The 23,209-nt window shown below is 45.7% G+C and overlaps 1 protein-coding gene across 11 annotated transcripts in view; it reads left to right on the forward strand.

Annotated features, from left to right (window-relative positions):
* Positions 1-1,617: 1,617 nt before the first annotated feature.
* The window catches only part of LOC139267039 (uncharacterized), a 126,579-nt gene continuing 104,987 nt past the window's right edge, over positions 1,618-23,209 (forward strand). For 6 of the 11 annotated variants that reach the window (XM_070884723.1, XM_070884737.1, XM_070884736.1 and 3 more), the window contains exons 1-2: positions 14,043-14,976; positions 16,524-16,611. The gene's annotated coding sequence lies outside the window, so the exon portion shown is untranslated. Of the gene's footprint in view, positions 1,819-2,026; positions 2,073-2,929; positions 3,018-11,561; positions 11,898-14,042; positions 14,977-15,039; positions 15,204-16,523; positions 16,612-23,209 lie in introns of those variants that run through there. The other 5 variants (XM_070884727.1, XM_070884728.1, XM_070884729.1 and 2 more) reach the window with 5 other exon arrangements.

Raw genomic sequence — 23,209 nt, forward strand, 5'->3', positions numbered from 1 at the left:
CCTGGGGATAGACAGGGGGGAAAGGTCAGAGAGTCCCATTGACTCAGATACACACTGGTCCTGGGGATAGACTGGGGAGAGAGGTCAGAGAGAGTCCCATTGACTCAGATACACACTGGTCCTGGGGATAGACTGGGGAGAAAGGTCAGAGAGTCCCATTGACTCAGACACACACTGGTCCTGGGGATAGACTGGGGAGAAAGGTCAGAGAAACCCATTGACTCAGGTCCACACTGGTCCTGGGGATAGACTGGGGGGAAAGGTCAGATCGTCCCATTGACTCAGATACACACTGGTCCTGGGGATAGACTGGGGAGAAAGGTCAGAGAGAGTCCCATTGACTCAGATACACACTGGTCCTGGGGATAGACTGGGGGGAAAGGTCAGATAGTCCCATTGACTCAGATACACACTGGTCCTGGGGATAGACTGGGGAGAAAGGTCAGAGAGTCCCATTGACTCAGACACACACTGGTCCTGGGGATAGACTGGGGAGAAAGGTCAGAGAGAGTCTTATTGACTCAGGTACACACTGGTCCTGGGGATAGACTGGTGAGAAAGGTCAGAGAGAGTCTTATTGACTCAGGTACACACTGGTCCTGGGGATAGACTGGGGAGAAAAGTCAGAGAGAGTCTTATTGACTCAGATACACACTGGTCCTGGGGATAGACTGGGGAGAAAGGTCAGAGAGTCCCATTGACTCAGATACACACTGGTCCTGGGGATAGACTGGGGAGAAAGGTCAGAGAGTCCCATTGACTCAGGTACACACTGGTCCTGGGGATAGACTGGGGAGAAAGGTCAGAGAGAGTCCCATTGACTCAGATACACACTGGTCCTGGGGAGAAAGGTCAGAGAGAGTCCCATTGACTCAGACACACACTGGTCCTGGGGATAGACTGGGGAGAAAGATCAGAGAGTCCCATTGACTCAGATACACACTGGTCCTGGGGATAGACTGGGGAGAAAGATCAGAGAGTCCCATTGACTCAGATACACACTGGTCCTGGGGATAGACTGGGGAGAAAGGTCAGAGAGTCCCATTGACTCAGATACACACTGGTCCTGGGGATAGACTGGGGAGAAAGATCAGAGAGTCCCATTGACTCAGATACACACTGGTCCTGGGGATAGACTGGGGAGAAAGGTCAGAGAGAGTCCCATTGACTCAGACACACACTGGTCCTGGGGATAGACTGGGGAGAAAGGTCAGAGAGAGTCCCATTGACTCAGATACACACTGGTCCTGGGGATAGACTGGGGAGAAAGGTCAGAGAGTCCCATTGACTCAGATAAACACTGGTCCTGGAGGACTGGGGAGAAAGGTCAGAGAGTCCCATTGACTCAGATACACACTGGCCCTGGAGGACTGGGGAGAAAGGTCAGAGAGTCCCATTGACTCAGATACACACTGGTCCTGGGGATAGACTGGGGAGAAAGGTCAGAGAGAGTCCCATTGACTCAGATAAACACTGGTCCTGGGGATAGACTGGGGAGAAAGGTCAGAGAGTCCCATTGACTCAGATACACACTGGTCCTGGGGATAGACTGGGGAGAAAGGTCAGAGAGTCCCATTGACTCAGATACACACTGGTCCTGGAGGACTGGGGAGAAAGATCAGAGAGTCCCATTGACTCAGATACACACTGGTCCTGGAGGACTGGGGAGAAAGATCAGAGAGAGTCCCAATCTACGTTACTCCGTCAATATTTATCTCACTTTCTGTCTCCCATATTTAGATGGGTAAATGATGGAGTGATAGAGAAAGGTCTGCAGCTGGAAGTGAACAGGGGTTGCAGACTGAAGAACAACAGCAGGTGAACCATCTGTTGCTGAAAACCTTATCTCTGCCTTTGCTACCTCTAGACTTGACTATTCCAACGTTCTCCTGCTCGACCTCCCTTCTCCGTAAACTTGCACTCATCCAAAACCCTGCTGCCTATTTCCTAACTCCTCACAAATTAATGCCTGAGAATAACTTCAACTTCTGTTTGGAGAAATTACTGATCCGAGACTGAATCGCTTGCATTTCCACAGTGGGGAAAGGAAAGGATGCTGACAGTTAACATGGGTGAGCGTGTGACTGCACACACACAAGTGGAGAATTGTGATTGTAAACCAGCAGCTAAATCTACTAATTATATATTTATGGTGTTTTGAGATTGTAAGATATCAAATGATAGTGAAACAAATCAATGTTATGTATCCCCTGACTGAAAGTACACAATTCATTCTACATTAGTGTTAATATCAGTGGAACAGTGGGAAATGTCCTCACCTCCTACAGTGCTCATTGGTCAGGTGCTGACACCATGAGAGATATGGTCAATATATTCAAATAGAAGCAGCAACCAGGTCACATCTCCCTGAACACACGGACAATGTCACTGCACATAGAGACCAGAGGAATTACACCCAGCTATATATTGTGTATGTGGCTAGATATAATAATCATAAAAAGCCATAATTTAATATCACAACTGAACAAATCAAAAATATTAAACACAAATCTGTGAATAAAAATAATACAATACCGCCAGACTTTGTAAAACCGAGTGAAGGATTGTTTAATTCATCAATGATCACCCACTCCACATTTCCCTGCAGAATATTCCCTACCTCGGAAATAAGGCTGGTTTGGACCTGCACTGTCAGTAAATCTCACCAATTGGTGCTCCCAGTGCAGAGGCTCGGCCGACGGGAGCCCGTGGGGACTGTGTTGTGGAGATCAGCGGGACTCACTGGATTTCACTGTGTCACACGTGATGTGGAGAGTTGATCGTAACACTCGGGAAATGCTCGATCCTAGAGCTAACCGCTGTTGTAGCGATGAGGGAGGAGGGACTGGGTATCATGTTTAACAAAGTAACGTTCTCCTCTTTGTAATATATCCATCTAACCCTCTTATTAACATTATATTTATTACAGAGCATCGGAATCTGGGAACGCTGTCACCACTATGGCTGAAGGTCCAAACAAGGGAGAAGATCCAACATCTTCAAAGAGAATAGCCACAGTAGGTTCAGAAAAATAATATCAACATCATTTCTGCCCTGACAAAGGGTCCAGATTCCATGCAACATAGAAATTTGGTGCAAGAGTAGACCATTCGGCCCTTCGGGCCTTCACCACCATTCAATAATATCATGGCTGATCATTCAACCTCAGTATCCCTTTCTCCCTTTCCTGCTTTCTCTGCATACCCCTTGATCCCTTTAGCCGTAAGGGTCATATCTAACCCCCTTTTGAATATATCTAACGAACTGGCCTCATCAAATTTCTGCGGTAGAGAATTCCACAGGTTAACAACTCTCTGAGTGAAGAAGTTTCTCCTCACCTCGGTCCTAAATGGCTTACCCCTTATCCTTGGACTGTGACCCCTGGTTCTGGACTTCCCCAGCATCGGAAACATTCTTCCTGCCTCTAACCTTTCCAACCCCGTTAGAATTTTATATGTTTCTATGAGATCCCCCTCTCATTCATCTCAACTCCAGTGAATACAAGCCCAGTCGATCCAGTCTCTCCTCATATGTCATTCCTGCCATCCCGGGAATCAGTCTGGTGAACCTTCGCTGCACTCCCTCAATAGCAAGAATGTATTTCGTCAGATTAGGAGACCAAAACTGTACACAATATTCCAGGTGTGTCCTCACCAAGGTCCTGCACAACTGCAGTAAGTCCTTCCTGCTCCTATACCCAAATCCCCTAGCTATGAAGGACAACATGCCATTTGCCTTCTTCATCCCCTGAACTCACACAGGAAGAGGGAGCAGGATAGCGACTGAGTAGAAAGAAGGAAGTGAGTGACCATCCAGAGGAGCACTACAGTGATGGGCAAAGTTCCCTCTCATTTATTTTTGTAATGAAAGGGCCATAACTCCTTTGAGCCCGACCTTTTCATCCGTGAAGACATTTTAAAACAACAGCGACAACAACCACTTAAAGGCATATGTACACCAATGCCATTTTCCACCCCACTGTCTCAAATCATGAGACAGACAAGGTTCTATTTAAAGTTAGCATAACTTGCCTACTTTTAATTCTATTTCTCTCAAAATGAGCCCCAGTGCTTTGTTTACACTTTTATGGCTTTTTTAACCTGTGCTGCTATTTTTAATGATTTGTGAATCTGTACCCCTAGATCGCTTTGTACCTCTACTCCATTTAGATTCTTATTTTTCAAGTAGGTAGCCTCCTTATTCCACCTCCCAAAATTTACCACCTCACATTTATATTGAATAAAATTGTAATTTACATGGCCATTCTGCAAGGTTTTTATGGTAGAATTAATTAAGATCTTTTAGTTTGTCATGTACAAACTTTTATTTCAAAAAAATACTTGTCAGAAATGAGTGGGATATAAAGGAACTGCATAATAACGCATTAACACTTCAGGAAGATCACACAGTTACACAGCTATTCATCGACAATTAATCCAAAAAGCCCAAAGTGAGCTGAAAGATACATATCTATACATGCGATTAGTATTAATTTGAAACTATTCGGCGTGTTAGCCCATCTCTCATGCAGGAGCAGCGGCTTTCTATGGCACGGACGTGCCATAGAATATTAGAATATTAATCACAATGCAAGCAGTCAACCAACAAATATAAAGAGCTATAGTTCTTTAGTTCACAGTATTAAAAAGAACTGAACAAAAATGGGTTTCCGTATTGCCAACTTCAATCACTTCCATTAATAAACAACTTCTTAAGCCAACACACTCCACATGAAACATGTTATAAATGCAGAAAAACACATACACAGTTTGCGTCACCGAATTAAAAACAAAAACAGAAAAAGCTATGATTGAACAGAAATAACCATTCATCTTTCTTCCGGACAGGAGAATCAATCAGACTGACTGGGAAATGTTTACTATTATGTTGACGTAAAGATGTTCATTTACGAATTTAACTTCGAATGTTTTTCTCTCAAATATACGTCGCAATATTAATCCCTGCTCTTATCACAGAAAGTTCAATTATTTTAGGTAAACATAGAAAATAGGCAGGGTAGTAGGCCATTCAGCCTTTTGAGCCTGCAGTGCCATTCAAGAAGACCATGGCTGATCATTCACCTCGGTACCCCTTTCCTGCTTTCTCTCCATACCCCTTGATCCCTGTAGCCGTAAGGGCCATATCTAACGAACTGGCATCAACAACTCTCTGCGGAAGAGAATTCCACAGGCGAACAACTCTCTGAGTGAAGAAGTTTCTCCTCATCTCGGTCCTGAATGGCTTGAGGAGTGGTGCAGAAGGGAGGGATTCAAATTCCTGGGACATTGGAACCAGTTCTGGGGGAGGTGGGACCAGTACAGACCAGACGGTCTGCACCTGGGCAGGATCGGAACCAATGTCCTAGGGGGATTGTTTGCTAATGCTGTTTTGGGAGGAGTTAAACTAATATGGCAGGGGGATGGGAACCTATGCAGGGAGACAGGGAAGTAGAATGGGGGCAGAAGCAAAAGATAGAAAGAAGGAAAGTAAAAGTGGAGGCAGAGAAACCCAGGGCAAAAAGGGTCACATTACAGCAAAATTCTAAAGAGGCAAAAAGTGTTAAAAAGACAAGCCTGAAGGCTCAGTACCTCAATGCGAGGAGTAATCAGAATAAGGTGGATCAATTAACTGCGCAGGTAGCAGTTAACGGATAGAATGTAATCGGCATCACGGAGACATGGCCCTAGGGTGACCAAGGCTGGGAACTCAACATCCAGGGGTATTCAACATTTAGGAAGGATAGACAGAAAGGAAAAGGAGGTGGGGTCGGTTGCTGATTAAAGAGGAAATTAATGCAATAGTAAGAAAGGACATTAGCTTGGATGATGTGCAATTGATATGGGTGGAGCTACGGAATACCAAAGGGCAGAAAACGCTAGTGGGAGTTGTGTACAGACCACCAAACAGTAGTCGTGAGGTTGGGGACAGCATCAAACAAGAAATTAGGGATGCGTGCAATAAAGGTACAGCAGTTATCATGGGCGACTTTAATCTACATATTGATTGGGCTAACCAAACTGGTAGCAATGTGGTGGAGGAGGATTTCCTGGAGTATATTAGGGATGAATTTCTAGATCAATATGTCGAGGAACCAACTAGAGGGCTGGCCATCCTAGACTGGGTGATGTGTAATGAGAAAGGAATAATTAGCAATCTTGTGCGAGGCCGCTTGGGGAAGAGTGACCATAATATGGTAGAATTCTTTATTAAGATGGAGTGTGACACAGTTAATTCAGAAACTAGGGTCCTGAACTTAAGGAAAGGTAACTTCGATGGTATGAGACGTGAATTGGCTAGAATAGACTGGCGAGTGATACTTAAAGGGTTGACGGTGGATAGGCAATGGCAAACATTTAAAGATCACATGGATGAACTTCAACAATTGTACATCCCTGTCTGGAGTAAAAATAAAACGGGGAAGGTGGCTCAACCGTGGCTAACAAGGGAAATTAAGGATAGTGTTAAATCCAAGGAAGAGGCATATAAATTGTCCAGAAAAAGCAGCAAACCTGAGGACTGGGAGAATTTAGTAATACAACAGAGGAGGACAAAGGGTTTAATTAGGAGGGGGAAAATAGCGTATGAAAGGAAGCTTGCTGGGAACATAAAAACTGACTGCAAAAGCTTCTATAAATATGTGAAGAGAAAAAGATTAGTGAAAACAAACGTAGATCCCTTGCAGTCAGATTTAGGTGAATTTATAATAGGGAACAAAGAAATGGCAGACCAGTTAAACAAATACTTTGATTCTGTCCATGAAGGAAGACACATAGAAACATAGAAAATAGGTACAGGAGTAGGCTATTCGGCCCTTCGAGCCTGCACCGCCATTCAATGAGTTCATGGCTGAACATGCAACTTCAGTACCCCATTCCTGCTTTCTCGCCATACCCCTTGATCCCCCTAGTAGTAAGGACTTCATCTAACTCCTTTTTGAATATATTTAGTGAATTGGCCTCAACAACTTCCTGTGGTAGAGAATTCCACAGGTTCACCACTCTCTGGGTGAAGAAGTTTCTCCTCATCTCGGTCCTAAATGGCTTACCCCTTATCCTTAGACTGTGACCCCTGGTTCTGGACTTCCCCAACATTGGGAACATTCTTCCTGCATCTAACCTGTCTAAACCCGTCAGAATTTTAAACGTTTCTCTGAGATCCCCTCTCATTCTTCTGAACTCCAGTGAATACAAGCCCAGTTGATCCACTCTTTCTTGATATGTCAGTTCTGCCATCCCAGGAATCAGTCTGGTGAACCTTCGCTGCACTCCTTCAATAGCAAGAATGTCCTTCCTCAAGTTAGGAGACCAAAAATGTACACAATACTCCAGCTGTGGCCTCACCAAGGCCCTGTACAACTGTAGTAAGACCTCCCTGCCCCTGTACTCAAATCCCCTCGCTATGAAGGCCAACATGCCATTTGCTTTCTTAACCGCCTGCTGTACCTGCATGCCAACCTTCAATGACTGATGTACCATGACACCCAGGTCTCGTTGCACCTTCCCTTTTCCTAATCTGTCACCATTCAGATAATATTCTGTCTCTCTGTTTTTGCCACCAAAGTGGATAATCTCACATTTATCCACATTATACTTCATCTGCCATGCATTTGCCCACTCACCTAACATATCCAAGTCACTCTGCAGCCTCATAGCATCCTCCTCGCAGCTCACACTGCCACCCAACTTAGTGTCATCCGCAAATTTGGAGATACTACATTTAATCCCCTCGTCTAAATCATTAATATACAATGTAAACAGCTGGGGCCCCAGCACAGAACCTTGCGGTATCCCACTAGTCACTGCCTGCCATTCTGAAAAGTACCCATTTACTCATACTCTTTGCTTCCTGTCTGCCAACCAGTTCTCAATCCACGTCAGCACACTACCCCCAATCCCATGTGCTTTAACTTTGCACATTAATCTCTTGTGTGGGACCTTGTCAAAAGCCTTCTGAAAGTCCAAATACACCACAACAACTGGTTCTCCCTTGTCCACTCTACTGGAAAAATCCTCACAAAATTCCAGAAGATTTGTCAAGCATGATTTCCCTTTCACAAATCCATGCTGACTTGGACCTATCATGTCACCTTTTTCCAAATGCACTGCTATGACATCCTTAATAATTGATTCCATCATTTTATCCACTACCGATGTCAGGCTGTTTCCCTGTTTTCTCTCTCCCTCCTTTTTTAAAAAGTGGGGTTACATTGGCTACCCTCCACTCCATAGGAACTGATCCAGAGTCTATGGTATGTTGGAAAATAACTGTCAATGCATCCGCTATTTCCAAGGCCACCTCCTTAAGTACTCTGGGATGCAGTCCATCAGGCCCTGGGGATTTATCGGCCTTCAATCCCATCAATTTCCCCAACACAATTTCACGACTAATAAGGATTTCCCTCAGTTCCTCCTTCTTACTAGACCCTCTGACTCCTTTTATATCCGGAAGGTTGTTTGTGTCCTCCTTAGTGAATACCGAACCAAAGTACTTGTTCAATTGGTCTGCCATTTCTTTGTTCCCCGTTATGACTTCCCCTGATTCTGACTGCAGGGGACCTATGTTTGTCTTTACTAACCTTTTCCTCTTTACATTTCTATAGTCACAAATAATCTTCAGGAAATACTAGGGGACCGAGGGTCTAGGGAGACCGAGGAACTGAAGGAAATCCTTATTAGGCGGGAAATTGTGTTAGGGAAATTGGGATTGAAGGCCGAAAAATCCCCGGGGCCTGATAGTCTGCATCCCAGAGTATTTAAGGAAGTAGTCCTAGAAATAGTGGATGCATTGGTGATCATTTTCCAACAGTCTATCAACTCTGGGTCAGTTCCTATGGACTGGAGGGTAGCTGATGTAACACCACTTTTAAAGAAAGGAGGGAGAGAGAAAACGGGTAATTATAGACCGGTTAGCCTGACATCAGTAGTGGGGAAAATGTTGGAATCAATTACTAAAGATGAAATAGCCGTACATTTGGAAAGCAGTGACAGGATCGGTTCAAGTCAGCATAGATTTATGAAAGGGAAATCCTGCTTGACAAATCGTCTAGAATTTTTTGAGGATGTCACAGGTAGCGTGGTCAAAGGAGAACCAGTGGATATGGTATATTTGGACTTTTAAAAGGCTTTTGATAAGGTCCCACACAAGAAATTAATGCACATGGTATTGGGGGTAATGTATTGACGTGGATAGAGAACTGGTTGGCAGACAGGAAGCAGAGGTCAGGATAAACGGGTCCTTTTCAGAATGGTAGGAAGTGACTAGTGGAGTGCTGCAGGGCTCAGTGCTGGGTCCCCAGCTATTTACAATATACATTAATGATTTGGATGAGGGAATTGAGTGTAATATCTCCGAATTTGCAGATGACACTAAGCTGGGTGGCGGTGTGAGCTGTGAGGAGGATGCTGAAAAGCTGCAGGGTGACCTGGATAGGTTAGGTGAGTGGGCAAACGTGTGGCAGATGCAGTATAATGTGGATAAATGTGAGGTTATCCACTTAGGTGCCAAAAACACAAAGGCAGAATATTATCTGAATGGCAGCAGATTAGGAAAGGGGAGGTGCAATGAGACCTGGGTGTCATGGTACATCAGTCATTGAAAGTTGGCATGCAGGTACATCAGGCGGTGAAGAAGGCAAATGGTATGTTGGCCTTCATAGCTAGGGGATTTGAGTATAGGAGCAGGGAGGTCTTACTGCAGTTGTACAGGGCCTTAGTGAGGCCTCACCTGTAATATTGTGTTCAGTTTTGGTCTCCAAATCTGAGGAATGACGTTCTTGCTATTGAGGGAGTGCAGCGAAGGTTCACCAGACTGATTCCCGGGATGGCAGGACTGACATATGAGGAGAGACTGGATCGACTGGGCCTGTATACACTGGAGTTTAGAAGGATGAGAGGGGATCTCATAGAAACGTATAAGATTCTGATGGGACTGGACAGGTTAGATGCCGGAAGAATGTTCCCGATGTTGGGGAAGTCCAGAATCAGGGGACACAGTCTAAGGATAAGGGGTAGGCCATTTAGGACTGAGATGAGGAGAAACTTCTTCATTCAGAGAGTTGTTAACCTGTGGAATTCCCTGCCGCAGAGAGTTGTTGATGCCAGTTCAGTGGATATATTCAAGAGGGAGTAAGATATGGCCCTTACGGCTAAAGGGATCAAGGGGCATGGAGAGAAAGCAGGAAAGGGGTACTGAGGGAATGATCAGCCATGATCTTATTGAATGGTGGTGCAGGCTCGAAGGGCCAAATGGCCAACTCCTGCACCTATTTTCTATGTTTCTATGTTTACTCCTTACCCTTACTTTCCAATTAAATAGTGGGAAACAAACTTCATTGTACTCTCAATTTTTAATCTCCTATTTCAATCATTTATTCCAAATCGAAATTGTACATCAATTTAATCAAAGTATTTTGTGTCTTTTTCAGTAAACAAATAGGTCACCTGTGTTGTTCTAATGTGCAGTCAGTGCTCAGTCTCTGGGATCGGACTACACCCTCTCTCTCCATCTTTCTCTGTCTCTCCCTATCTCCCCCCCCCTCTGTCTCTCACCTCTCTGAATCTTTCCCCGACTCTCTCTATTCCTAGCTCTCTACATAAGAACATAAGAATTAGGAACAGGAGTAGGCCATCTAGCCCCTCGCGCCTGCTCCGCCATTCAACAAGATCATGGCTGATCTGGCCGTGGACACAGCTCCACTTAACCGCCCGCTCCCCATAACCCTTAATTCCCTTATTGGTTAAAAATCTATCTATCTGTGACTTGAATACATTCAATGAGCTAGCCTCAACTGCTTCCTTGGGCAGAGAATTCCACAGATTCACAACCCTCTGGGAGAAGAAATTCCTTCTCAACTCGGTTTTAAATTGGCTCCCCCGTATTTTGAGGCTGTGCCCTCTAGTTCTAGTCTCTCCTACCAGTGGAAACAACCTCTCTGCCTCTAATCTTGTCTATCCCTTTCATTATTTTAAATGTTTCTATAAGATCACTCCTCATCCTTCTGAACTCCAACAAGTAAAGACCCAGTCTACTCAATCTATCATCATAAGGTAACCCCCTCATCTCCGGAATCAGCCTAGTGAATCGTCTCTGTACCCCCTCCAAAGCTAGTATATCCTTCCTTAAGTAAGGTGACCAAAACTGCACGCAGTACTCCAGGTGTGGCCTCACCAATACCCTGTACAGTTGCAGCAGGACCTCCCTGCTTTTGTACTCCATCCCTCTCGCAATGAAGGCCAACATTCCATTCGCCTTCCTGATTACCTGCTGCACCTGCAAACTAACTTTTTGGGATTTCATGCACAAGGAACCCCAGGTCTCTCTAATTCTTTCTCTTTCTCTCCCCTCCCCCAGTCTCTCTCTCTCACACTCCCTCTCTCTCTTTCTGCTTCTCAATCTATTTATTTCTGTTCTTATCTCTCGATCCCTATCTATTCCTTTTTCTCTCTCCCCAGTCTCTCTCTGTCTGTCTGTCTTTCACTCTCTCTCCCTCCAGTCTCTCTCTTTCTCCCCTCCAGTCTCAGTCACACTCGCTCTCTCTCTCTCTCTCTCTCTCTCTCTTTCCCCCCGACCCGGCCACCAACAGATCCCTTGACTTTCATACGGAAGTATGTCCCAACTGGATACTGCACATGCACATCTGCGGTATTCCACAATAAGCTCAGAGGCGACAAAGACAAATAATCAGAGCGTGGCGGATCCTCCCGGTGTCCTGCTGAAAGATCAGGGGAGAAAACCAAACCCCTCCCGGCGTTATACAGCCACCCATCAACCATCAGAACACACAATTCAAGAGCTGCCATTGGGATTGGCTCTGTGGTCGCAAGACTCAAAAACAATGCTGTGTGGATTCCAGGAGCCATTGTATATTGGGCCCCAGCCCAGTTCAAGCTGCTGTCCAGGTCTCTGTGTGGCATTTCAATTGAATTGCGCAGGAGTTCAGGGATTAGTGCAACTTGGAGGGAACAGTGGTCTCAGGTGGAGAGAGCTCCTGAGTACTGGGACTGTCCAATAGAGACCCGGTATTGAGGACTGTGAGGTGGATAGAGGCACTGACTCGGGGTGGTCTTCCTGAGAATACTGCAGCAAGAGGTCACCCCGGGTAGGGCGGGGGTCAGAGGCAGGTGGGGCACAGGAATAGGAGAGCGATACTGATGGGAGATTCTATAGTCAGGGGAATTAGACGGCCTTTTCTGCAGCCCTGAGCAGGGCCCGAATGATAAGTTGCCGCCATGGTGCCAGAGGGATGAACATCCGAGAATAGGTGGGACCATCTATGGGAAGGGAAAATAAAGCACAAAATGCCATGGTCGGAACCAGTAACACGTTTATAGAGGAAATATTAAGACTGAGGCACTAGACGAAAAGACAGGGCCTCATTGTGATGGTCTCCGGATGGGTTTGCACTGGGCTGCTTATGGAGGGAAATGTGAGGCAGGTCAATGTGGGGCTGGAGGAGGAGGGAGGGGCTCACGTTCTTGTGGCACTAGAGTGAGTTCAGGGAGAAGGGAAGGGACGGCCGCAACCTGAACCCATCAATAACAACGGTTTTACAGAGCGGGTGAATGGAGCAGTGGGAAGTGTATCAGCTGATGTGACTGGAGGGTGGGAAATATGGCGATATGACATTCGAGAGAATTAATATAACAGTTGGGACAGAAAGTTCCATGATTTTGACCCAGCGACGATGACGGAACAGCGTTTATATATCCCTGTCGGGATGGCATGACTTGGAGGCAATGATGTTCCTATGCAGCGGCTGTCATTATACTTCTGGGTGCAGTGATCTATAAACTATAGGACAGGGCTTGGGTTTGCATAGGACTTGCAGCAAAATGATCCTGATTCTTACATTTTGAGGGGAGTGAACAATAGTTGTGGATTTCAGTATTAGTGTTCTGTGACAGTGCCAGAACGTAAGGATGTTCCCGGGAGTTATGTTAAGATAGAATCACGGTTGTCAGTGGCCTTTGCAGACTATGGAGCAGTGGAGATGAGGCTGTGGTGTGAGCAAACCCCTGGAAACTATGTCAAGGTTGAATTATTGAATATTTACAGTTCCAAGGCACTGTGGCGGAGCGGACCTGCGATTGGTGCAAGGGGCTGTCACTCTGCTGTGTGCAGCCAATAGGCCGGGAGGACTCAGCCAGGGTTCGCGCTGTGTGGCCGCAGTGCGCATGCTCGGTGCGGCCCCGCCCACCCGAGTCCCCGGATGCAGCGCGGTTTGCTGCGAACAGCGGTTGGACAATGTGTGGGAACCGGGGCCGAGCGCTCGGGCTCAGTGTCCGGGTTAATGGCCGAGCGCTGCTCCTCCCTCTGGGGCTCTCTCGCTCACTTCCCGGTGTGAGCCCCCGGCAGTGTCCCCCCCGCGGGGGGTCCGGGTATCCCGCGGGCCGGCGGGCGGGCTCTGCGTGGTGTGTGCCGCGGGCCGGTGTGAGAGTGACGGGCAGGCACAGGATGGTTGCCCGGGTTACGGGGGCGGGGCCGGTGTGAGAGTGACGGGCAGGCACAGGATGGTTGCCCGGGTTACGGGGGCGGGGCTGTGACCTCACACGGTGGGCGGTCCCTCTGTCAGACAGGAATTGAGAGCGAGTTGGATGTCCCATTGTTGTCTGTCCGGACACAGAGAGAGCCCCAGACAGTGGGAGGGGGAGTGGGAGTGGGGGAGGGAGTGGGGAGGGGGAGTGAGTGGGGGTGGGAGAGGGAGGAGGAGGGGGAGTGGGAGGGAGAGTGGGGGAGAGTGGGGGAGGGGGTGGGAGAGGGAGGAGGAGGGGGAGTGGGGGAGGGGGTGGGAGAGGGAGGAGGAGGGGGAGTGGGAGGGAGAGTGGGGGAGTGGGGAGAGGGAGGGGGAGGGGGTGGGAGAGGGAGGGGGAGGGGGTGGGAGAGGGAGGAGGTGGGGGAGTGGGAGGGAGAGTGGGGGAGTGGGGAGAGGGGGAGGGAGAGTGGGGAGAGGGAGGGGGAGGGAGGGGGAGTGGGAGAGGGGGGGAGGGAGTGGGAGAGGGGGGGAGGGGAGGGCCCTTGTTAATCAGTGTTATTAAAGCTGGCCCACGCTCCCGGGAAGTTGCTGAGTGTCTGGGCTGCATATATTGTCTGTCAGCTCTCTCTGCCTGAGGTGTCACTGGGAGAAAGCAAAACCCGAGGGACAGACAGACAGGTGGAGGCTGGGCCGGTGTGTCCTGGATGGGCTTCAGCCAGGAATAGAAAGGAATGGGCAGTGATTGTAGATAGCGGATGCTGGCCTTCATAGCGAGGGGATTTGAGTACAGGAGCAAGGATGTCTTACTACAGTTGTACAAGGCCTTGGTGAGGCCACACCTGGAGTATTGTGTACAGATTTGGTCTCCTAACCTGAGGAAGGACATTCTTGCTATTGAGGGAGTGCAGCGAAGGTTCACCAGACTGAGTCCAGGGATGACAGGATTGACATATGAGGAAAGACTGGATCGACTGGGCTTATCCTCACTGGAGTTTAGAAGAATGAGAGGGGATCTCATAGAAACATATAAGATTCTGACGGGACTGGACAGGTGAGATGCAGGAAGAATGTTCCCGATGTTGGGGAAGTCCAGAACCGGGGGTCTAAGGATAAGGGGTAAGCCATTTAGGACCGAGATGAGGAGAAACTTCTTCACTCAGAGAATTGTGAACCTGTGGAATTTTCTGCCGCAGAAAGTTGTTGAGGCCAATTCATTGGATATATTCAAAAGGGAGTTAAATATGGCCCTTTGGGCTAAAGGGATCAAGGGGTATGGAGAGAAGGCAGGAAAGGGGTACTGAGGTGAATGATCAGCCATGAACTTATTGAATGGCGGTGCAGGCTAGTAGGGCCGAATGGCCTACTCCTGCACCTATTTTCTATGTTTCTATCTTTAATATGTGACCTACTCCTGGAAAATGCACGGCCGGTATATGAGGAGTCTCTAACCGCGGAATATGGAATTATTTTTACATCAATGTTTTGTTTCGACCAGTAACTACAGGGTAGGTTAACATCGCACTCTATTTCACACCGATAATATTGTTCTCATTTTCTGTCCTGATTAGATGTCCCGGTGAATGTAGGAGTGCTTGAGAAAATTCCAGCTGTGGACCTAACAGGGATTGTAGACTGAGGAACAACACCAGGTGAACCAGCCCGGGATTGTGAGAGCACCAAATAGAGAAAATTATTGATTCAAAGAGCTTCCATACATCGATAGGGGCGAAAGGTCAGAGAGAGTCCCATTTACTCAGATACACACTGGTCCTGGGGATAGACTGGGGAAAAAGGTCAGAGGGAGTCCCAATCCACGTCACTATCAATATTTATCTAATTTCCTGTCTCGCATAATTAGATCTTGGGTAAATGATGAAGTGAAAGGTCTACAGCTGGAAATGAACAGGGGTTGCAGACTGAGGAACAACAGCAGGTGAACCATCTGTTGCTGAAACCCTTATCCATGCCTTTGCTACCTCTAGACTTGACTATTCCAACGTTCTTCTGGCTGGCCTCCCTTCTTACACCCTCCATAAACTTGCACTCATCCAAAACCCTGTTGCTCATTTCCTAACTCCTCACAAATTAATGCCAGAGAATAACTTCAACTTCTGTTTGGAGAAATTACTGATCCGAGACTGAATCGCTTGCATTTCCACAGTGGGGAAAGGAAAGGATGCTGACAGTTAACATGGGTGAGCGTGTGACTGCACACACACAAGTGGAGAATTGTGATTGTAAACCAGCAGCTAAATCTACTAATTATATATTTATGGTGTTTTGAGATTGTAAGATATCAAATGATAGTGAAACAAATCAATGTTATGTATCCCCTGACTGAAAGTACACAATTCATTCTACATTAGTGTTAATATCAGTGGAACAGTGGGAAATGTCCTCACCTCCTACAGTGCTCATTGGTCAGGTGCTGACACCATGAGAGATATGGTCAATATATTCAAATAGAAGCAGCAACCAGGTCACATCTCCCTGAACACACGGACAATGTCACTGCACATAGAGACCAGAGGAATTACACCCAGCTATATATTGTGTATGTGGCTAGATATAATAATCATAAAAAGCCATAATTTAATATCACAACTGAACAAATCAAAAATATTAAACACAAATCTGTGAATAAAAATAATACAATACCGCCAGACTTTGTAAAACCGAGTGAAGGATTGTTTAATTCATCAATGATCACCCACTCCACATTTCCCTGCAGAATATTCCCTACCTCGGAAATAAGGCTGGTTTGGACCTGCACTGTCAGTAAATCTCACCAATTGGTGCTCCCAGTGCAGAGGCTCGGCCGACGGGAGCCCGTGGGGACTGTGTTGTGGAGATCAGCGGGACTCACTGGATTTCACTGTGTCACACGTGATGTGGAGAGTTGATCGTAACACTCGGGAAATGCTCGATCCTAGAGCTAACCGCTGTTGTAGCGATGAGGGAGGAGGGACTGGGTATCATGTTTAACAAAGTAACGTTCTCCTCTTTGTAATATATCCATCTAACCCTCTTATTAACATTATATTTATTACAGAGCATCGGAATCTGGGAACGCTGTCACCACCATGGCTGAAGGTCCAAACAAGGGAGAAGATCCAACATCTTCAAAGAGAATAGCCACAGTAGGTTCAGAAAAATAATATCAACATCATTTCTGCCCTGACAAAGGGTCCAGATTCCATGCAACATAGAAATTTGGTGCCAGAGTAGACCATTCGGCCCTTCGGGCCTTCACCACCATTCAATAATATCATGGCTGATCATTCAACCTCAGTATCCCTTTCTCCCTTTCCTGCTTTCTCTGCATACCCCTTGATCCCTTTAGCCGTAAGGGTCATATCTAACCCCCTTTTGAATATATCTAACGAACTGGCCTCATCAAATTTCTGCGGTAGAGAATTCCACAGGTTAACAACTCTCTGAGTGAAGAAGTTTCTCCTCACCTCGGTCCTAAATGGCTTACCCCTTATCCTTGGACTGTGACCCCTGGTTCTGGACTTCCCCAGCATCGGAAACATTCTTCCTGCCTCTAACCTTTCCAACCCCGTTAGAATTTTATATGTTTCTATGAGATCCCCCTCTCATTCATCTCAACTCCAGTGAATACAAGCCCAGTCGATCCAGTCTCTCCTCATATGTCATTCCTGCCATCCCGGGAATCAGTCTGGTGAACCTTCGCTGCACTCCCTCAATAGCAAGAATGTATTTCGTCAGATTAGGAGACCAAAACTGTACACAATATTCCAGGTGTGTCCTCACCAAGGTCCTGCACAACTGCAGTAAGTCCTTCCTGCTCCTATACCCAAATCCCCTAGCTGTGAAGGACAACATGCCATTTGCCTTCTTCATCCCCTGAACTCACACAGGAAGAGGGAGCAGGATAGCGACTGAGTAGAAAGAAGGAAGTGAGTGACCATCCAGAGGAGCACTACAGTGATGGGCAAAGTTCCCTCTCATTTATTTTTGTAATGAAAGGGCCATAACTCCTTTGAGCCCGACCTTTTCATCCGTGAAGACATTTTAAAACAACAGCGACAACAACCACTTAAAGGCATATGTACACCAATGCCATTTTCCACCCCACTGTCTCAAATCATGAGACAGACAAGGTTCTATTTAAAGTTAGCATAACTTGCCTACTTTTAATTCTATTTCTCTCAAAATGAGCCCCAGTGCTTTGTTTACACTTTTATGGCTTTTTTAACCTGTGCTGCTATTTTTAATGATTTGTGAATCTGTACCCCTAGATCGCTTTGTACCTCTACTCCATTTAGATTCTTATTTTTCAAGTAGGTAGCCTCCTTATTCCACCTCCCAAAATTTACCACCTCACATTTATATTGAATAAAATTGTAATTTACATGGCCATTCTGCAAGGTTTTTATGGTAGAATTAATTAAGATCTTTTAGTTTGTCATGTACAAACTTTTATTTCAAAAAAATACTTGTCAGAAATGAGTGGGATATAAAGGAACTGCATAATAACGCATTAACACTTCAGGAAGATCACACAGTTACACAGCTATTCATCGACAATTAATCCAAAAAGCCCAAAGTGAGCTGAAAGATACATATCTATACATGCGATTAGTATTAATTTGAAACTATTCGGCGTGTTAGCCCATCTCTCATGCAGGAGCAGCGGCTTTCTATGGCACGGACGTGCCATAGAATATTAGAATATTAATCACAATGCAAGCAGTCAACCAACAAATATAAAGAGCTATAGTTCTTTAGTTCACAGTATTAAAAAGAACTGAACAAAAATGGGTTTCCGTATTGCCAACTTCAATCACTTCCATTAATAAACAACTTCTTAAGCCAACACACTCCACATGAAACATGTTATAAATGCAGAAAAACACATACACAGTTTGCGTCACTGAATTAAAAACAAAAACAGAAAAAGCTATGATTGAACAGAAATAACCATTCATCTTTCTTCCGGACAGGAGAATCAATCAGACTGACTGGGAAATGTTTACTATTATGTTGACGTAAAGATGTTCATTTACGAATTTAACTTCGAATGTTTTTCTCTCAAATATACGTCGCAATATTAATCCCTGCTCTTATCACAGAAAGTTCAATTATTTTAGGTAAACATAGAAAATAGGCAGAGTAGTAGGCCATTCAGCCTTTTGAGCCTGCAGTGCCATTCAAGAAGACCATGGCTGATCATTCACCTCGGTACCCCTTTCCTGCTTTCTCTCCATACCCCTTGATCCCTGTAGCCGTAAGGGCCATATCTAACGAACTGGCATCAACAACTCTCTGCGGAAGAGAATTCCACAGGCGAACAACTCTCTGAGTGAAGAAGTTTCTCCTCATCTCGGTCCTGAATGGCTTGAGGAGTGGTGCAGAAGGGAGGGATTCAAATTCCTGGGACATTGGAACCAGTTCTGGGGGAGGTGGGACCAGTACAGACCAGACGGTCTGCACCTGGGCAGGATCGGAACCAATGTCCTAGGGGGATTGTTTGCTAATGCTGTTTTGGGAGGAGTTAAACTAATATGGCAGGGGGATGGGAACCTATGCAGGGAGACAGGGAAGTAGAATGGGGGCAGAAGCAAAAGATAGAAAGAAGGAAAGTAAAAGTGGAGGCAGAGAAACCCAGGGCAAAAAGGGTCACATTACAGCAAAATTCTAAAGAGGCAAAAAGTGTTAAAAAGACAAGCCTGAAGGCTCAGTACCTCAATGCGAGGAGTAATCAGAATAAGGTGGATCAATTAACTGCGCAGGTAGCAGTTAACGGATAGAATGTAATCGGCATCACGGAGACATGGCCCTAGGGTGACCAAGGCTGGGAACTCAACATCCAGGGGTATTCAACATTTAGGAAGGATAGACAGAAAGGAAAAGGAGGTGGGGTCGGTTGCTGATTAAAGAGGAAATTAATGCAATAGTAAGAAAGGACATTAGCTTGGATGATGTGCAATTGATATGGGTGGAGCTACGGAATACCAAAGGGCAGAAAACGCTAGTGGGAGTTGTGTACAGACCACCAAACAGTAGTCGTGAGGTTGGGGACAGCATCAAACAAGAAATTAGGGATGCGTGCAATAAAGGTACAGCAGTTATCATGGGCGACTTTAATCTACATATTGATTGGGCTAACCAAACTGGTAGCAATGCGGTGGAGGAGGATTTCCTGGAGTATATTAGGGATGAATTTCTAGATCAATATGTCGAGGAACCAACTAGAGGGCTGGCCATCCTAGACTGGGTGATGTGTAATGAGAAAGGAATAATTAGCAATCTTGTGCGAGGCCGCTTGGGGAAGAGTGACCATAATATGGTAGAATTCTTTATTAAGATGGAGTGTGACACAGTTAATTCAGAAACTAGGGTCCTGAACTTAAGGAAAGGTAACTTCGATGGTATGAGACGTGAATTGGCTAGAATAGACTGGCGAGTGATACTTAAAGGGTTGACGGTGGATAGGCAATGGCAAACATTTAAAGATCACATGGATGAACTTCAACAATTGTACATCCCTGTCTGGAGTAAAAATAAAACGGGGAAGGTGGCTCAACCGTGGCTAACAAGGGAAATTAAGGATAGTGTTAAATCCAAGGAAGAGGCATATAAATTGTCCAGAAAAAGCAGCAAACCTGAGGACTGGGAGAATTTAGTAATACAACAGAGGAGGACAAAGGGTTTAATTAGGAGGGGGAAAATAGCGTATGAAAGGAAGCTTGCTGGGAACATAAAAACTGACTGCAAAAGCTTCTATAAATATGTGAAGAGAAAAAGATTAGTGAAAACAAACGTAGGTCCCTTGCAGTCAGATTTAGGTGAATTTATAATAGGGAACAAAGAAATGGCAGACCAGTTAAACAAATACTTTGATTCTGTCCATGAAGGAAGACACATAGAAACATAGAAAATAGGTACAGGAGTAGGCTATTCGGCCCTTCGAGCCTGCACCGCCATTCAATGAGTTCATGGCTGAACATGCAACTTCAGTACCCCATTCCTGCTTTCTCGCCATACCCCTTGATCCCCCTAGTAGTAAGGACTTCATCTAACTCCTTTTTGAATATATTTAGTGAATTGGCCTCAACAACTTCCTGTGGTAGAGAATTCCACAGGTTCACCACTCTCTGGGTGAAGAAGTTTCTCCTCATCTCGGTCCTAAATGGCTTACCCCTTATCCTTAGACTGTGACCCCTGGTTCTGGACTTCCCCAACATTGGGAACATTCTTCCTGCATCTAACCTGTCTAAACCCGTCAGAATTTTAAACGTTTCTCTGAGATCCCCTCTCATTCTTCTGAACTCCAGTGAATACAAGCCCAGTTGATCCACTCTTTCTTGATATGTCAGTTCTGCCATCCCAGGAATCAGTCTGGTGAACCTTCGCTGCACTCCTTCAATAGCAAGAATGTCCTTCCTCAAGTTAGGAGACCAAAAATGTACACAATACTCCAGCTGTGGCCTCACCAAGGCCCTGTACAACTGTAGTAAGACCTCCCTGCCCCTGTACTCAAATCCCCTCGCTATGAAGGCCAACATGCCATTTGCTTTCTTAACCGCCTGCTGTACCTGCATGCCAACCTTCAATGACTGATGTACCATGACACCCAGGTCTCGTTGCACCTTCCCTTTTCCTAATCTGTCACCATTCAGATAATATTCTGTCTCTCTGTTTTTGCCACCAAAGTGGATAATCTCACATTTATCCACATTATACTTCATCTGCCATGCATTTGCCCACTCACCTAACATATCCAAGTCACTCTGCAGCCTCATAGCATCCTCCTCGCAGCTCACACTGCCACCCAACTTAGTGTCATCCGCAAATTTGGAGATACTACATTTAATCCCCTCGTCTAAATCATTAATATACAATGTAAACAGCTGGGGCTCCAGCACAGAACCTTGCGGTATCCCACTAGTCACTGCCTGCCATTCTGAAAAGTACCCATTTACTCATACTCTTTGCTTCCTGTCTGCCAACCAGTTCTCAATCCACGTCAGCACACTACCCCCAATCCCATGTGCTTTAACTTTGCACATTAATCTCTTGTGTGGGACCTTGTCAAAAGCCTTCTGAAAGTCCAAATACACCACATCAACTGGTTCTCCCTTGTCCACTCTACTGGAAAAATCCTCACAAAATTCCAGAAGATTTGTCAAGCATGATTTCCTTTTCACAAATCCATGCTGACTTGGACCTATCATGTCACCTTTTTCCAAATGCACTGCTATGACATCCTTAATAATTGATTCCATCATTTTATCCACTACCGATGTCAGGCTGTTTTCCTGTTTTCTCTCTCCCTCCTTTTTTAAAAAGTGGGGTTACATTGGCTACCCTCCACTCCATAGGAACTGATCCAGAGTCTATGGTATGTTGGAAAATAACTGTCAATGCATCCGCTATTTCCAAGGCCACCTCCTTAAGTACTCTGGGATGCAGTCCATCAGGCCCTGGGGATTTATCGGCCTTCAATCCCATCAATTTCCCCAACACAATTTCACGACTAATAAGGATTTCCCTCAGTTCCTCCTTCTTACTAGACCCTCTGACTCCTTTTATATCCGGAAGGTTGTTTGTGTCCTCCTTAGTGAATACCGAACCAAAGTACTTGTTCAATTGGTCTGCCATTTCTTTGTTCCCCGTTATGACTTCCCCTGATTCTGACTGCAGGGGACCTATGTTTGTCTTTACTAACCTTTTCCTCTTTACATTTCTATAGTCACAAATAATCTTCAGGAAATACTAGGGGACCGAGGGTCTAGGGAGACCGAGGAACTGAAGGAAATCCTTATTAGGCGGGAAATTGTGTTAGGGAAATTGGGATTGAAGGCCGAAAAGTCCCCGGGGCCTGATAGTCTGCATCCCAGAGTATTTAAGGAAGTAGTCCTAGAAATAGTGGATGCATTGGTGATCATTTTCCAACAGTCTATCAACTCTGGGTCAGTTCCTATGGACTGGAGGGTAGCTGATGTAACACCACTTTTAAAGAAAGGAGGGAGAGAGAAAATGGGTAATTATAGACCGGTTAGCCTGACATCAGTAGTGGGGAAAATGTTGGAATCAATTACTAAAGATGAAATAGCCGTACATTTGGAAAGCAGTGACAGGATCGGTTCAAGTCAGCATAGATTTATGAAAGGGAAATCCTGCTTGACAAATCGTCTAGAATTTTTTGAGGATGTCACAGGTAGCGTGGTCAAAGGAGAACCAGTGGATGTGGTATATTTGGACTTTTAAAAGGCTTTTGATAAGGTCCCACACAAGAAATTAATGCACATGGTATTGGGGGTAATGTATTGACGTGGATAGAGAACTGGTTGGCAGACAGGAAGCAGAGAGTCAGGATAAACGGGTCCTTTTCAGAATGGTAGGAAGTGACTAGTGGGGTGCCGCAGGGCTCAGTGCTGGGTCCCCAGCTATTTACAATATACATTAATGATTTGGATGAGGGAATTGAGTGTAATATCTCCGAATTTGCAGATGACACTAAGCTGGGTGGCGGTGTGAGCTGTGAGGAGGATGCTGAAAAGCTGCAGGGTGACCTGGACAGGTTAGGTGAGTGGGCAAACGTGTGGCAGATGCAGTATAATGTGGATAAATGAGGTTATCCACTTAGGTGCCAAAAACACAAAGGCAGAATATTATCTGAATGGCAGCAGATTAGGAAAGGGGAGGTGCAGCGAGACCTGGGTGTCATGGTACATCAGTCATTGAAAGTTGGCATGCAGGTACATC

The sequence above is a fragment of the Pristiophorus japonicus genome, chromosome 7 (assembly GCF_044704955.1).
Source record: "Pristiophorus japonicus isolate sPriJap1 chromosome 7, sPriJap1.hap1, whole genome shotgun sequence".
NCBI classification, from domain to species: Eukaryota; Metazoa; Chordata; class Chondrichthyes; family Pristiophoridae; genus Pristiophorus; species Pristiophorus japonicus.